Source organism: Polypterus senegalus, chromosome 4, assembly GCF_016835505.1.
Source record: "Polypterus senegalus isolate Bchr_013 chromosome 4, ASM1683550v1, whole genome shotgun sequence".
Classification (NCBI taxonomy): Eukaryota; Metazoa; Chordata; class Cladistia; order Polypteriformes; family Polypteridae; genus Polypterus; species Polypterus senegalus.
The window spans coordinates 82,085,862-82,104,665 of NC_053157.1; the positions used below are offsets into that span (position 1 = coordinate 82,085,862).

At 37.6% G+C, this 18,804-nt stretch overlaps 1 non-coding gene across 1 annotated transcript; it reads left to right on the forward strand.

Moving 5' to 3' along the window:
- The first annotated feature begins 41 nt into the window (after positions 1–41).
- trnar-ccu lies at positions 42–114 on the forward strand. The gene has a single exon. It is a non-coding gene; the product is annotated as a tRNA-Arg (tRNA).
- Positions 115–18,804: the final 18,690 nt, after the last annotated feature.

Genomic DNA, 18,804 nt, shown 5'->3' on the forward strand with positions numbered 1-18,804 from the left:
AGAAGCACCAAGAAATGTACAATTCCAGGAGGGAGCATTTTGTCCCAGTGGCCTAATGGATAAGGCATTGGCCTCCTAAGCCAGGGATTGTGGGTTCGAGTCCCATCTGGGATGTCTTGCTCAAAACTGCCCTTTCACAGTACATTCAGTGTGAGGCCTTTTGCCAAAAGCCTAGGTAACTTGGTAGAAAATGTCAGATGCCATTTCCTTCTTCCCCTTTCCCTTTGTCTGTGTCTGTTTCCATTTGTGTCTCTCAATCTCTATCTCTCTCTTTCAGAATAAAGAGTAAAGACATCTAACAAAATTCCAATGACAATCTCTGATTTTAAGCCGGTTTCCTCTATTCCTCCTTCTTCTTTATCTTATTCTGTTTTCAGCTCTTAAACCTTGACTGGCTCCCTCCAATGGAAGGAATTTGGAGGGGGCAGATACGGAAGTTAAATCCCACCTGCCTAATGGTGTGTGTTCTATTTTTGATTTTTCCAGCACAATTTCTTACCTCTTATTACTGCTTGGAGGCTCTTCCAAAGTGTGTTGGTGGAGGCTGAACTCTTCCGCCTAACAAGCTAATTCACGTTAAGCACTGTTGTGGCGAAAAATTCATCATCAGAAGGCTTTTTACCTAAAAATAAAGGCTATTAGAATTCAAGATAGACAGACAGAATTTTAAGGATTTATTGCAATAAATCAACCACAAAAAATAACAAGGACTCAACCCAATACGGCCAAATTAGATTGAGCAAGGAACATTACAGCCATCGGGGTTTTTATAACAATTTCTTATCATTTTTGCTCATTTATTTAATTAATTCTACACCTGGTCTTACTGTCTATTGTTCCTCTTGTTGTCTGGTTGGCTTATTCTGATTGGTCTTAGACTGGGTGGATGGCTTCCTCTTTCCATCTTTGGACATTCCTGATGTAATTTCCTATCTTTTCTGACCTTGCTCTAATGAGCTGGTTTGCTTACCTTCACTGACTCCCTTTTTACTCCCATTCAACCAAATCTCGAGTTTCTATGGGAACCTCTTATGGAATGTGTTATCTTTCTATTCTGTTCCCATTTTCTCTAACTGGCCAAGGCTTCAAATCCATATATGGGTTTTCCTCTCTTAGGTTTTCCAAACTTTTTACTATAGTAACCTGAAGCTTAAGCTTTAATTAAAAAGAAGTATAGTATGTGCTTTCATTTGATCATTGTTTGCCATGCTTAATTTGTCTTAATTTCTACACTAAAGTTAATTGCTAATATATTCTTATAATATTTTTACTAATGCCTGCATTTGCTAAGATGCATTATAGTGTGACCTTGTTTGTAGTAAAATGGCCTTTTGTTGATTCATCATTCCAGCTGCTCTTAGAGGCCCTTTTTTCCATGTGATCTCTTCCTAGCCTTGACTCACAGGTGTCTTCCACTCTTATCCTGTCCAAAACTGATTTCGCTGCATCTTTTAGCTGTTCTTTTCATTACTTTGGAAAATTTGCTGTAAGCCTATAAAATATTGCAATATAACTGATTTTTAGTTAACCATTTGCTAGACCTATTGTAATTTGCTTTTATATTCTAATTTATGCTTAATCTAATGTTTTAGAAGCTTTTAATTACTTTCTATGGCTCTATATGCTAATTTACTATTCTCTTATGCTAATAAAAAATTTTCCTTCTACATTCCTCCCTTTTGAGGTTTAATCAAATCTCAACATCTAATCTGATTCCAAAAGAAAGGTAGGGGATGTTGATTCAATTCTTCTTCAGAGCCCAATACGGACCCCTTACAGTTCTTCTCAATACTTCAACACCCATACCCCTCCTCTGGTGGCACAGGAGCCAAATATCTCCCCAATCAATCAACTAAGAGGAGTAAAAGACTTCCTGGCCCTATCGTAACAGTCAAACATATGCATAATCAATCATAGGTGCAGATAAATTTAAACATCATAGGAATATCATATAATCCATGGAAGACACAAAATAGTGTTATTATAAAACAGAAAATAATAATAATAATAATAAAACAATTGTCCATAATAAGTGTTTTTCTTCGCTTGGAGAAATATTTTTCCAGTGAAATTACATTTTTTTCTTCAACCCAGGTACTTTGCGCACCGTAGAGGGTCACCTCCCTGGGGAGCAGTTACTAGCACTTCACCCAAGGAGTTTCTTCTGATTTGGTATTTCATCATTCACATTGTCATCAGGAAAAGAATAAAAATCTGTAACTGAAGATGTCCATGGTTCAAGAAATTGGATGCACACTTGTTTGACAGCAACTCTAGTAATAACTAATTAGAAAACTGGTAATAAGCAACATAATACCATTCAAATATATAACAATACCATTAAGAGAGTAATTTCTGCTTCACTAACATGAATCCCCATGATTCCCAGGTTCAAATAAAGCTAATACTAATTATATTGGTTTTACCTTTCCTTTCTAAGATGGATTTGCACTAAACACATAATGTATGTCCCAATTCCTAAATATGGCGAAATAACTATTTAATGTACCTAATTCTTTGTGTTTCATCTACAATCAGAACTATAAATATTGTTGGTGGTGATACAGATGGCACAAATATTTATCTTAACTCAAAAGTTCTCAGTTTTAGGTTGCCACCGCTGTGCACAATGATAATCAGAGATAAAGTCCTTACACACCTCACCATGCTCACATCTTAACACACTCATTCATAAAATTGCCCATATATACACCCAGCTGTGGTCTCAACCTTGAGCCACCTTTATCACATTAATTCAGCCATCTTGTGGACAGTAGGTGTCAATCCTCCCTTTGGAAGACGTCAGCACTACCTTCCAAAATGCAAATCACTGGGTCATTTTTGAGGTCACATTCATTTCAATTTCAAGGGTTATACCCAAGCTTCTTATTAAGGATTCATATCTTCAGACTTCATCTGGACTTTTTAATTCACAGACCACACATTCACCACTGTATGTATAAGACACTCCATCTCCTATGGGCCAAATTATTACTTCATTTCACTGATTTCTATAACATATATACTCATCAAGCCATGATGTTAATCATTTGACCTGTATCACCATCAACATGCTAGCCTAAACTGTTTTATACTATTCTAAAAGTTATGGATGTTCTGACCTATAGTAGGTGTCCCTTATCCCCAAAATACTAGTTATGTGTGTCATCCCATATGCTTACTATTATTCTTTTCAATTAAATAAATGTACCTAAATGTAAAGCTCTACAATTAATAACCTAGAATATCTAAACTGGACTGACCCCAACTAGTAATAGTGCATTGTCCCTTCAATGACAACCACTTAACAATCTCTAACAGATCCCTTATGTTAGATTAGACTCAATTCTGATTAACTTTACAAATAACCAAATCATTGGTCCTTAAAGGTGACTTATTATCTCATACAAAATATCAGAAGGCATATCAAAACATTTATCTAAAAATATCTATTCTTAACCACTATGAATTCATAATAATTATATAGTATTCCCATTAATACAAACATTCATTACACACATTATTTCGGAATCCCTATATTCTGCTTTGTTTACAAATAATTAGCTTTCCCTTCTATACCTTTCATACTTCACAGTTCAAATATTTTTAATTTCAAAGATGTTGCCATTTGTCAAACAAGTGGACAGTCAAAGCAGGCTCCAGCAAGAACATTGAGCCCTGCAGAGTAAAAGTGTGACAGATTTTCTTCTCTAATAAGGACCAAAGCAGGTGTTGGGGTCCAACATCCCAGGTAAAAAGGACCCAAGTAGGCAGATGTCATCTATGATTCGGAATCCACGATGATCTTTTGGGCTCAAACATCACCAGCACAGTTGAGCTCTTGGCAGCAGGTATCCATGATGCCTGGAACTGGAATCAAGGTGCGTTGTCCAGTAGTCAGCTGATCGATGGCCTGATTCATGACTTGATTCCCTCTTTGGTATGGCTGGGTTCTCCTTGGAATCAGATAATTAGTTTATCTGCAGACCTTTATCACAGCCCAATCTCTGGTTCAACTTCAAATGCTGTCATCTACGATGCACTAGGAAAAAACAGCTTTCATCTGCAGACGTAAAGACTTAAAAACGCTCATTTAAATAGTCAGCCTATTAATTCTTCATTGGTAGCTACTTATGGATCCAAAAATAATATGTCATAAGATGTCAGATCTGTTTTGTTGGGGGTACCCCTATTAAAAATATTGCTAGCAGTGAAACAAATGGTCAGTTCAATCCAGTCTGTGCTTGTCTAAGTCAATTTGTCTTTAAACAGTCAGAGTAAAAGTCTGAATTGATAAGCACAAAGTTCAAGTCCTCCTTTATAGCTGTTTCCACTTTGGCTGCGGTTGCAATTTCCACTCAATTAAAAACATGTCCCAAGTCATTATTAAAATAAAGTTAATCAATGTATTACAAAAGGAAAAGTACTCAATAATAAATTATTACAAAAATTGGCCCCAATAACATTGACATAATATTCAAATTATCTACATTTGTTCCATAATAATTAAAAAATAGTTCCAAGATTTAAACTGGTTTCAAAAATGTAAAATTTAAACAAAATTAAACATACTTATACCAATACTTATTATACCAACCCTTCCCCCCTTATTGACACTTGTGTCAATATTGCTGTTTTTATTTTTACAAGTAGAGGAGATGTGGAGCAAGAGGGTAACTAAAACTGATCCCATTAAATATAATAATAATAAAAGTCAAATTTTATAGCTCCCTTACAGGGAAGACAAATACGTCCAGGGATAGAGAACAAACAAAACCAAAGAGAAGGTTGAGTATTTATTAGTTAAAGAGCCATGCTCCGTGGAGGTTGGTGTAAAAATCAAGAAGGCTTCATTCAATTATAATAAATTTGTCTTAGTGTTCATTGTACCCCTCCCTTATATGATCGTCAAGTATACCAGCAACCTCCAGAGAACATCTCATAGTTAGCATAGCAAGTAGAGTCAAGAAAGAAATCCCCAATCTGGACGGGTAAATTCTTAATCTTTTCCTTTTTGACATTGAATATATAAAAAATAATTAGGCTCCATATTTCCTCTCCCATGTATCTAATTATAAAGTATTGTTCAAATGTACAAAGTCCTAAAAACATTTTTCGTTTTACATAAGATGTTCACATTTGAGTATATTTGGACCATATCTAAGATTAACAAGGTCAGTGAAGTAAAATATTTTATCCCTTTCCCACTCAAAGGCCATTAAATTATTTCAAAGGTTATTTAGCAGCAAAAAATAATCTTGGAATTAATCTCTAACCCCTTAAAAAAAGCTTAAGGTTTCTATACATGTATCCCAAATAATATTTCTTTCTTTCTTTTTATTACTAATTATTTAATTAAAACACCACATACATTTTGATCTTAGTTTTTTAGACTCTTAATAAAATTATTATTATTATTAAAATGTCTCATTCAATATTTCATTAATGCATCAAAAATATAAAAGTGAACCTTCCATTAGTTTTGTTGTGATACCAGTATTCCATTATATTTCACACAAACATGTCAATATTACACACAAAGGAAATGAGGAAAGAAGTCAATATATCAGAATGCCCTATAATGCAAAATGTGCCTTTATTTATTTACTATAAAGCCCTCTAAGAAATTTGCACATTCCTACCCATATTTAGAATGAAGAACCCACTTCTTTATCAGGTAAATTTTTCCCAGAATCTCAAACTAAGAAAATACTTTAAATCTACTTCAGTTACATACACTGATTTTGTTTCCTCATAACCTACTGCTAAAGTCACTTGATCTTGCACATTCTTTCATTATTATCTTTCAGATGTTTATTACATGTTTTTCAGAATGTTGACTCCAAAGAGCACAGTCTGTTTTTCTCTTAGTTAACCCCCCTTTTTCCCTCTTTTTGTTTTACCATATTTTAGCATGGAACACTACCTGGACTGGAAGCCACTGATTTTCTTCAGCTTCATTTACTATTTTAAAGAATGTCTCCTTCAATTGAATTTTTAATCCTTTTAATTCAAATCCTCCCCTTCATCAGAGTCTGGCCAGTACTCAAATGAAAGGGGTTGCTCATATAATATGCCTAATCTGGAGACTTTTTACGCCAACTGTTCATATCTTTTTAATTTAGAATTAAGAGCTCTTTTAATTTCAACATTTACATTCACATTCTTACACACATTAATATCAATTATTTCATCCTTGCAAACAACACTACATATTTTTACCCATACTTTTAAAAACACTGAAACTTATTTAACATACACACATAGGGATCCCTTTAATACACTATATAACATAAAATCACCCAAACCACTGTTTTAATACATTCAACCTTACCCCAGTTTTGTTATTTATTATTACTTATTATTTATTGTTACACACTATATTTGGAAACAATGCAGCAAAGGAATCAGAAAGAGAAAATGAATTCTGAAAAAGAGAAAGTTCCATTCTCACTTAACATTACCAATCAGGACAAACAAATATAAAACAGCCTCTCATGACGTTAGCTGATGTTAACCCTAGGAAACATAACACGATCCTACTCAGCTCGAGATGGCGCTGGTTTCTAGATCAAAGAGACTCCATTGGCGAAATGACTCAGCGACAACGAGGAATTGCTTCAGTGGCGATCCATTCCTGTGAAAATTAGGGCAAATCCAACTATCGAGAAATCACGCGGTTCGATACCACAGCAAGACGGCACTCCCAGCAAAAAGACTAAACTGTCATTGAGAATATTAACTCAAAAAAAATAACATGTAAGCTTCAACACAAAGCACAAATAAACTCAAATCTTAGTATAAGTGCTAACCACTGCACCACCACACACTCCACTGTAATATTCCCTATAGAGCACAATTTCACATACACACATCACAAGAAAAAGAAGAGGACAGAAGGAAATTGAAAGACATTGTTTCCCTTGAATGTTATAGTTATCAAAAGTGCACTTTTCCTTAAGACTTGATCAGGGTCCGAAGGAAAGATGCCTTGCATATTTTATAAACATTATTTATTATTAAAAGTGAATGCATTTTTCATTTTATCAAATGTTACAAATACATTTATTCTAACCCATACTTACTCAGAGCTCTGGAAGTTTAGATACAAAATTCATTTTAACCCATTTTTTAATCACGAGCTCTGGAAATTTATATGCACACGGTAGTTTCAGCAAATCATAATTGAACTACATTACCCAGAAGTCTCCATGTTTTTGCTTTCTTACTCCCAAACACACACGCACACCCACAGTACAAAAAACATGCATGCTCACACATTTTTACCACAAACATATTCACACACACACACACACATAATATACATGCGCACACATTGAATAAGTTCAACACAGACATATTAACACACACAGACATTAGCGAGTGCCAGGTACCTTTGAAGTTAAATACAGTGCATTTTTCTTTTTTCGCGCGTGATATTCTTTTTTTTTTTTCAACGCTTGTTATTCTTTCCCCACGAATATAAGTACAGATATATACATATTTACACACAAATCTATATACTCAAACATTTTTCTATCGCTTAATTTTTCTTTCTTGGTGCTATCCTCCTACATTTTTCTGAAGGCTGCTTTACTTATCAGACTGTAAAAATGACTGCAGTTATCACAGCAACTTTAGTATACTTTCGGTTCGCCGCCACTAGGGCAACCCTCGTATTTGATAGGATTTCAACTGACTCGTCTGGGTCAGAGCGCTCCCGACTCGCCTGGGCCGGAGCGTTACGAGTCCTCCGTCTCGCCTGGGGCCGGAGCTCCCCTGTCACTTCTGGGACAGAGCGGTTTAAACTCGTATTGAGTACTGCACCGTGCAGCCCTCCGTCTCACCTTTTTAAACCTCAATCTTTACTATTTGCTGCACTCTCATTCACACACACACATTCATATAAGCTGTACAATCTTTACACTTACTCTTGCATCCCCTGACTCGTCTGGGTCAGAGCGCTCCCGACTCGCCTGGGCCGGAGCTCCCTCATCTCTCCTGGGATGGAACTCCCTTGTCTCTCCTGGGACGGAACCATATTAAGTACTGCACCTGACATTCATTCAATCACACTCATATTAGTTGTACAACCTTCACACATTCCATTAAGGCTATCTGCCCATCCTTTATTCCTACCTGTTCGTTTTAGAAAGGCAAAATGCTGCTTGTCTCCTTTGGAGGGGCAGATGCTCTCTGAAACTTCACACAAATTAGTTTAGCGAAAATATCGCTTACCTTATAGGTGGCCACAAACTGTGCCCGTTTCGTAGAACATTGCCCCTGGATCTGGATTCACGTAGCTGCCTTATTAGTCTATCACGTCGGACGGTCAACAATATGTCGTGGCGAAAAATTCATCATCAGAAGGCTTTTTACCTAAAAATAAAGGCTATTAGAACTCAAGATAGACAGACAGAATTTTAAGGATTTATTGCAATAAATCAACCACTAAAAATAACAAGGACTCAACCCAATACGGCCAAATTAGATTGAGCAAAGAACATTACAGCCATCGGGGTTTTTATAACAATTTCTTATCATTTTTGCTCATTTATTTAATTAATTCTACACCTGGTCTTACTGTCTATTGTTCCTCTTGGTGTCTGGTTGGCTTATTCTGATTGGTCTTAGACTGGGTGGATGGCTTCCTCTTTCCATCTTTGGACTTTCCTGATGTAATTTCCTATCTTTTCTGACCTTGCTCTAATGAGCTGGTTTGCTTACCTTCACTGACTCCCTTTTTACTCCCATCCAACCAAATCTCGAGTTTCTATGGGAACCTCTTATGGAATGTGTTATCTTTCTATTCTGTTCCCATTTTCTCAAACTGGCCAAGGCTTCAAATCCATATATGGGTTTTCCTCTCTTAGGTTTTCCAAACTTTTTACTATAGTAACCTGAAACTTAAGCTTTAATTAAAAAGAAGTATAGTATGTGCTTTCATTTGATCATTGCTTGCCATGCTTAATTTGTCTTAATTTCTACACTAAAGTTAATTGCTACTATATTCTTATAATATTTTTACTAATGCCTGCATTTGCTAAGATGCATTATAGTGTGACCTTGTTTGTAGTAAAATGGCCTTTTGTTGATTCATCATTCCAGCTGCTCTTAGAGGCCCTTTTTTCCATGTTATCACTTCCTAGCCTTGACTCACAGGTGTCTTCCACTCTTATCCTGTCCAAAACTGATTTCGCTGCATCTTTTAGCTGTTCTTTTCATTACTTTGGAAAATTTGCTGTAAGCCTATAAAATAATGCAATATAACTGATTTTTTAGTTAACCATTTGCTAGACCTATTGTAATTTGCTTTTATATTCTAATGTATGCTTAATCTAATGTTTTAGAAGCTTTTAATTACTTTCTATGGCTCTATATGCTAATTTGCTATTCTCTTATGCTAATAAAAAATTTTCCTTCTACAGCACTTGACAGAATTAAGTAGAAAACAGCATCTGAAATCAAAGCTGCATGCAAATATCCACACAATGTAGGGCCCTATTACGGCTGATATCTTGAATGATTGTACCTAAGGCATAAATCTTCAACAATTCACGTGGTTGAACTTTCTTTCTCTTCACGGTTTCCTGTCACATTCTCCCGAGGCTTCATACCTTTAATTTTTGCTGTGAAATCTTAACTGCCTGAGAAGTCCTAAAGTCACATCAATTTTCTTACCTGTTTTTACAAAAGAGTTCTTTATCCACGACTGTGAAACCATTAGCAAGTTGTTCACCAAGAGCTGCTTGTTTCCAAGTGAATTGGCATTCAGAAACAAAGAGGGTGGGCGTTAGCAGAGTGGCGCAGCGGAAGCGTGCTGGGCCCATAACCCAGAGGTTGATGGGTCAAAACCATCCTCTGCTATGCCGTCTTGATGGCAGGGTGGCCCTAACCTGTTTTTCTCATTTCCTTATGCAGTCATTGCCACTGAATTTTGTAGCAGAAGCAACGGTAGAGAAAACCACTGCATTGTTGAAAGTGTAACAAGAAAGAAACGCTCCTCCATGAGATAAACGGTTCTGCTCTCTTTTTTTCCCTCTCCGATCTGATTAGAAGTAACAAAAATGTACAATTTCAGCAAATCAGCATAAGATCAGAGATTTTCATTGGAATATTGTTAGATGTCTGTATTCTTTATTCTGATAGGGAGAGACAGATATTGAGAGAAACATTTGGAAACAGATATAGAGATAGGGAAAGGGGAAGAAGAAAATGTCATTTGAAATTTTCTGCCAAGATACCCAGGAGTTTTGCAAAATGCCTCAGTCTAAATGTGTTGTGAGGGGGCAGTTTTGAACCAGTCATCCCAGATGGGATTCAAACTCAGAATCCCTGTTTTAGGAGGCTAATACCTTATCTATTAGACCACTGGGATAAAATGCACCTTACTGGATGTGTAGATTTCTTGGTGCTTCTAATTAGATCGGATAGGAAAAAAAGAGAAGAGAACCATTAGCTCATGGAGGAGCGTTTTTTTTTTTCCTGTAATACTTTCAACAATGCAGTGGTTTTCTCTACAGTTGGTTCTGCTGCAATATTCAGTGGCAATGACTGCATAAGGAAAATGGAGAGATAGGTGACAGCAACTCTACCATCAAGACAGTATAGCAGAGGATGGTTTTGATCCATTTCCTTCTTGGTTATGGGCCCAGCACACTTCCTGTGCAGCACTCTGCTAACTCCCACACTCTTTCCTTCTGAATGCCAATTCACTTGGAAAAAAGCAGCTGTTGATGAACAACTTTCTAGTGCAGCGTTTCTGAACCTTTAAGTATTTGCGACCCGAGTTTTCATAATAGTATTAATCGCGCCCCCTCTAACATTTTTTTGAAATGTAGATGCATATTTTATTATACCTACTTAACTTTTATTGACATTTATCTAACTCTATATTTATTGTTCTAGTATCAGAATGTAGTTTAAGTTAATTTGTTTTGGTTTCAACAGATGTTTATTTTATATTTTTGATTCTTTGTTTCTTTTCTTCACTTTTTTACGACCTCCTTTTTGTTACTTCGTGCCCCCCTAGGGGGGCCTGCCCCACAGGTTGAGAACCACTTTGCTAATGGTTGCACAGTTCTGAATAATGAACTCTTTTGTAAAAAGAGGTAAGAAAATGAATGTTACTTTAGGTGTTTTTTTCTGCAGTTTCTTCTGCTACAAAATTCAGTGGCAATGTCTGTATATCAATCTTGTTACCTCTTTTTACAAAGGAGTTCTTTATCTAGAAATGTAGAGTGTTGGAGTAAGCAGTGTGGCGACTTAGAAGCGTGCAATGGCCATCCTCTGCTATGAAGTTTTGATGGGTGGGTCGGCATGATCTGCTTTTCCCATTTCCTTTTGTCAGCATTACTCCTGAAATAATTATAATGAAGAAGTAACTTTTCCAAATGCTCCCCCAAATAGAAGGTAAAGAAACTGTTCTAAATGTAAAAAATAATTTTAAAATTCGGCTCCTTGGCAGTAACCAAAACACAAACACACCACAGAACACAATATTTCTTAGCCATTTCTACTTCATTTGGAAGGATTACATCAACACGTCTGAACGTCTCTGTCCCCGTTTTCCAAGTGCATAAAACATTAGGACATTGCAGGCATTCCCTGGGTTACGTACGAGATAGGGACTGTAGGTTTGTACTTATATTGAATTTGTATGTAATTCGGAACAGGTACATTATTTTGCACTGTAACCAAGTGCTCTGCCAATGAATGATGGAGGTTCACCTCTCTCTGACCTTTTAATTATTTATACTTTATTTTCCATGGTGATGGTTTTTCTCTTCTTTACTGTATCACCAGCACTTGCGTCAGATTTGTGTTTCTGAGACATTCTTGAAGGGTGAAGAGAAAAGGTTAAGATGAGCTCTTCTGCACAGCACTGTAGACGCTATCACAGCAGGAAGGCACCCGTCGTCAACACGTTTGATGTACTGACAAGAGCGGCCAACGGCGGGTAGTGAATCGCCTACCACCACCCCCATTCAAAAGGCAGCCATCCGAGGCACACTACAATGCTACCCCCCGCCACCCCGTTCACCCTCAATGGCCTCCGTTCAGCCACAACTGGATCACCGCTTGCAGCATTACCAGCTGCCCACTGAGAATGAACGGGGCAGCCATGTGAGGTGGGTGGGCAGTGAAACACCCCCCTCCACTCCATCCAGCCTGTGTCCAGTCAGGAACAGTAGCTGCAGTGGCACAGTGGGCGAGCAGGTGATAGTGAATCAGACTAAATCCTAGCCACCCTGTCTCCTTTGCTCAGTCCACACGGAACTTATATCTGTATGTTTTTGTAAATGTTTTAAACTTTTGTTTCCTATACCTACATTTGTCTGTAATATTACCACTCAAGGCTAATATTACACCTTCACCCATGACTTATTTTGAAAAAAGGCTATTAGGCTTGAGGACAGTAGCTGCTACATTGATTCTTACTTCCTGATGGAAACCACTTATTTGGTTTCCTTTAGCATACTGAAAGCAAATATGATCACAGTTCTTCATTTAGAGATATCAGTTGTAAAGATAAATAATGCTTCCTCCCTTACTATTTCAACATAAAAAAGGGGGCTTGCTGAGTCCCATCTAGACGTAAGTAACACCTGCTGATTTTACTCTTAAACAGCTGAAAGGCAACAACAATTATCTTATCTGCTCTTTTTATGATGTATTGTTTAATTCAGTTAACACCACTTAAGTGATGTTTTCCCCTTTTTCATGTGGAAACTCAGCTCACATAGGTGGGAAGGGTGTCAAGATGATTCTTAATTGCTGATTGTTATCACATCCGGGTGAAGGCTCCCTTTTGTAGTAATTTCTCTCTTTTGATACACTGATCATATTTTCTCTGCCCTTAAAAATAAAAATAAAAAACAAAACAAAAAACACTGTTCTATATAAAGATACATTATTAATTTCCTAAAGATAAGTCAGTGCTTTTCTTCTGTATCATCATGAAGATATGCCTATCAATTAGGCGTGTGCGATATACATCATTTACGATTATATCTTGCTGTTTTAACGATGTGCGAGATTAAATTATCGAGTATGTAACTCGCTTTGCAAAAAAAAAGAAACATAGTTCATTCACTAATGCAACAGTATAGACCACAGCACGTGCACAAAGTGAGTTGTATAGGCATGCACGTCCAGCAAGCCGCAAGTTAGCATCGCTCCCTGCCTCAAAATGAGTGAACAAACAGCTTCAGATGATAAAACAGCCTCGCCATCTACATCATCAGAGTTAATTGCCAGACGTGGTTCATTCTCTCTCGCATGGCATTGGTTTGGTTTTGAAAAGACTGATGTTGCTCAAAAGACTTCAATCTGCAAACTATGTGGTAAATCGGTTGCCTTTAAAGACAGCTCGACAACTAACTTATTTCACCATTTGCGAACTAACCACCATACAGAATACGAAAAGCTTAAGGAGTCAACTGTCCAGCACAAGTCTAAAGTAACCAAGGTACAAGCACAAAAACACACTCAGCAAACTTTAGCGGACTCATTCTGCAAAAAAGTGCCTTACGACAAGAAAAGCAACAGATGGCATGACATAACAAACGCCATCACCAATTACATCGCAAGAGATATGGTGCCAATTCAAGTGGTTGAGAGGGATGGTTTTAAACAACTTATGAATACTTTCGACCCAAGGTACATACTGCCTGGCCGAAAATATTTCAGTCAAACAGCTCTGCCTAAGTTGTATGATTCGTGTCGCCAGACTCTGACGCATAAACTGCAAAAGGTTTCACATTTTGCCACGAAAACGGATTTATGGTCAATCCGAACATCCAAGCCATACCTTTCCATGACGGTGCATTTCATTGAAGAAAACTGGCAACTGCAAAGCTTCTGTTTGCAAACATCCTACTTCCCACAAGATCACACTGGCGACATCATTGCGCAAGGTCTGAAAGATGCGCTGGCATCATGGTCACTGCGAGAAGACCGCATGGTTTGCATGAGAACAGACAGCGGGGCTAACGTTGTCAGTGCACTGCAGCTTAATAACTGGAAGAGGCAACCTTGTTTTGGGCATAGGCTTCATATTGTGATTGGTGAGTAATTTGGGGTTCCTCTATAAAATTCAGTTTAGGTTAAATTGATCTTATTTATTATGATGTTTAAAAATACAAAAAGACATGATAAGTAAAGCTATAGATGACAAAAATATAATTCAATATAATTTCAAATAATACATTATCTTGGAATTATCGTTATCGTCAAAGTCCCAGAAAATATCGAGATTTTTTTTTTCCAATATTGCACACCCCTACTATCAATTCTGAAATTATTTTATATTGAGATAATAATATTGCCAATCAAGCTCCACTCTTTCCAGGATTAAGTGGTTTTTAGCGGAAATAAAATATAGAAGATTCTGTATTAGGTCTGTGACCCAATCAAGTAAAAAGTATAACAACTCCACTGGGGCATTCTTCAAAAGTGTGTGTCTATCCCAAGTCCGGATAAAGTAAGAAGAAGTCTGTTTTGGGTGTACAGCTCAACAGGTAAACAATTTAACTGTAATAGAAACAATACAGCAAATAACTAATAAATGGTCTGCAGTGCGAAAGGGTGTTCAATAATTTATCTTCCTGAGTATGAAAAAAAAGTAGTAGGCATGTTTAATCAAGTCTATCCATGTTTTGACATGTCTCAAGGTTACTTATGCACAGTTGTGACTCAGTGCGAGTTTAACATTCCAGGAGACAGGATGTCAGGAGAGACCTTGTGCGATAAGAAAATGCTAGATTTGGAGAAAGGTTTAGAGATAAAATTTCTTACAAAAGAAGGGAAAAAGCCAAAGGAGATCCATGAATACATGACTGCAGTTTATGGTGAGTCTGCCCCATCATCCTACAAAGTATGATTTTGGAGGAAGCAGTTTAAGTCTTTTGAAGATAACTCTCACATTGGACGGACTGTGGAAGCAACTTCGAGTATTTATTTTTGTCAAATGGATGAATTAACGTTTCCTGAAGAGCTCAAAAAATGGGCATCTCAGCAGGTACAGTTTGGAAAATAATTCAGGAAAAGTTGGGCATATCAAAGGTCAGTGCCAGATGGGTTCCAAGAATGCTGACGCCATGTCAGAAGGTCACAAGTTTCCAGTGCTGTCAGAAGAACTTTTTCATCGTTTGGTAACTGGAAATGAGACTTGGGTCTAACACAAAGATCCTGAGTTCAAAATGGAGTCACCACCCCAAAAGAGTTCAGGACAGAAAAATCTGCAGGCAAAGTCATGGCAACTGCCTTCTGGGAGATTGAAGGTCTTTTGCTTCTAGAGTTCATGCCATACAAGACAATCACAACCGGGGAGAGTTACACCAACACAATGATTGCTTTGCCGAAATCAATCAAGGAGAAAAGATGTGGAAAACTCACAGCAGGTGTGCTGCTTCTTCACGACAATGTGCCGGTTCACATGTCACATCAATCACAGGCTCCCATCCTAGAATGTTAGTTCCAGCAGCTCAACTATCCACCCTACAGTCCTGACCTGGCTCCTGCAGATTATTTCCTGTTCCAAGTTTTGAAGAAATCTCTCCGTGGACTGTGGTTTTCAAGTGATGAAGACGTCAAGGCAGCCATGACATCCTGGTTTGAAGTTCAAACAGAACATTTTTTTTTCAAAGGAATTAAAGATACTGCAGGGAAAATGGATGAAGTATATAGAGCTCTCAGGGAACTATACTGAAAACGAAAAAAAAATTTTTTTAATTCCTTTTCTGTCCTACTAAGGTAGATAAATTATTGAACACCCCTAAGTAGCAGAGTTCACAAAGTTGAGAGATAATATTGCAACCCACAAGACCCTTAAACAGCCCCAGAACCCCACATTCACCTCACTGCCTAAATTCTGTTCTTACAATTTATTTAGTGCAACACAAGAAAGTCAGTATCAAGCCTCTCATAAACTATTCAGATTCTACTTCTCCTAACAATAAAATGTGAAACACTTAAAGAGAGAGTACATGAAAAGTATATTATAAAAACAGAAAAATAAAGAACAATCATATATGCACACGTTACATATCACATAAATACCAACTCCATGCATGCTTGCTTCCTCCTATAGATCCCCTACAACATGCAATAAATATTACATAAAGAAGAAGACAAAAAAGTTGCAGAATGATAGAATTACTTTCCAGATTGTTATTGTTTTATGAAGAAAATCACACTACAAAAAGACTGAGGTTGAATTGGAAAGGAAGATAATAGTCCAGCTGATCCCAAGATACACAAGGCAGTGGAAGGGATGTTGGCACACGCATGATGCTGCTGCTCCTCCTAGTTTAACAACACTTTGTTAAAATTTTCATTACATTTGCACTTAATTATACTTCTTTCACTTTTTTATTGTAAGTATAGATCATGGAGGCACGTGATCCGAACTGTACTGATTTGGATTTAATTTTATTGGTTTTGTGGAATTTGCCTTGACTGGGTTTGAGCCTCGGGGACAACTGAATCTTTCTACGGTTCGTGGGAGTAGTCTTATGAACATTTATTTGCACCGTGGCAATCTAGGAGTCAGGGATGGTGTGTCTTGTTTATTATAATGGATATACTGGATTGCTCTTGATCCTTTTTATACATGCTTGATGATTGAGAAATTATCTGATTTTATACCCACCTGGCTTGCGGCTCTAGGGTGATATTGCCTGTAATACCCAGTGTTAGATGCATGTGGCTGTATATTTGAACCTCTGAATTTTGGTATCTTCATGTGCATCATGTAATATCTCCTACTACACTTCTTCTGCTGCTTGGTATCGCCACTCATCTGCGCCACCTTACCCTGCCCGTCTCACCTTCTCCACTGTGCTGTGCTGGTTCTCTGCTAATATCAGATAAGTATTGCTCTGTACTATGCTAAATACTCTTGTGACAAACTCCTTCATATTAAACAGTTTGTCCAGAACAAATGGTCCAACTGAAATGTCCAAAAAGACACTAGCATTGTCCAGCGCCCAAAATATTTACATTGCGAATTGGGTTGCCACAACTGCCGGGGTGTGAATGAAAAGTTTAACAGCAGCATTTGTTCAGGACTATGCCACCCTGTTCATGGTTTTGGAAATAGGAGTATCAGTGTGCCATATCTGCAGTTTGTTAAAATAAACTCTGATTATGGATCTGTGCACAATGAACCCTTGTCAGCTAATATTGAATTAACTCAAGATCTCTTAATGACAAAGTGCTAGTGCTATCATAGTTCATTACAGCAGCTTAAGACAAGGCGGAGGAGTCACAGTAATTGTTAGAGCGGAGCTAAATATCAAAAGAATCCAAATTGACTGCCCATTGTCTTCTGAGTGTCTGATTCTTAAGTTAATAGCAAAATCAGGTTCTATCTTACTCATTGTTCTCTATCGTCCCCAAAATACAATGCGTTTTTTTATCTGATCAGACTGAATTATTAACCCAATTAATTTCCCTTTTGCAGAGAGTCGTTCTTCTTGCCGATTTCAAGCTGAGAAATAAATTCCTATTTTTCTGGACTGTTTTGACTCAGTTCAACAAGATTTTCCTAGTTACTCAGGTGGTCATATATTGGAATCGACCTGGCTTATTTGTCAGCAACACTTATAGCAGTGATTTGGGACTCTCTGATCATAAAGCAGTACTTTTCACTGTCTCATTAACTGTCCCTCCTCTTACCTGTAAACATCAAATTTCTTTAAAAATATCTGTCCCTGTATCCTGGCTAGTTTCATTTCTGACCTTTTTCTGTCTTCCCCTTTTCCATCAACACTAGATAATGTTTAAAGCAAGAGTTGCCAGCTCCAGTCCTGGAGGACCACCGTGGCTGCAGGTTTTCATTGTAACCCTTTTTTTAATGAGTGCCCTGTGTGTGCTGCTAATTAACTTCTTGTGAATTCATTTTAATTGAATTGCTTCTTTCAGATTTGTTTCCATGAATTTCTTCATCCTTCCTCTGAGTTGCTTTATTTCTTTCCTTAAATGGCACCCAAACAGAAGTGAAATGTGAAATGAGTGAGCCTATGGAAGACCAACTAAGTCAGGGCCTCTCTCCAACCAGTTGCTTAACGAGGTGCAGAGTCTTGTCATTAATTAAACCCATTCTTTAATTCCATGGCTTGTTGCTGCTCTCATTGTGCAATAGCAGACATTTCTGAAATTGTTGATTTTCTCTTTCTAAGAGCACTGTTAAAATGTTTAATGGACCTGAGCAGATCAACATTCCTGAGACCTTCTTCTCTCTTTATTTTAAGATACTGTATGATGGACACTAGCTGTTTTGGCTCATTTTGTATCTCATTATTATTTGGCTGCTAATTAAGGAAAAAGAAACAATTAAGGGGTCTGAGTCTTCAAGAGCGCTTCAATTAAAATGAATTCAAAGGAAGTTAATTAGCAGTAAAAACAGGTCACACATTAAGAAAAGGGTTAGAATGAAAACCTGCAGCCACGGTGGTCCTCCAGGACTGGAGTTGGCAACCCCTGCTTTAAAGCATGGGGTGGAGTGGGTGGCTCTGAGGCTAGGGATCTGCACTAGTATTTGGAAGGTTGCCGGTTCGATTCCAGTAAATGCCAAAAGTGACTCTACTTCACTGGGCCCTTGTGGAAGGCTCTTAACCTGCAATTGCTCCATCCTAGGTATGACATTAATCTGCATGTAGGCTCTCCAATCTGCATGGAAAAACCTGGGGGTTGGTGGCAGAATTGTCACTCCACCCACCTAAAAAAAAACTCACACTGGTTCCATTTCACCTGAACTAGTGTGGTGCTGAGGTGTCACCCATTGCATGGCTGCACATA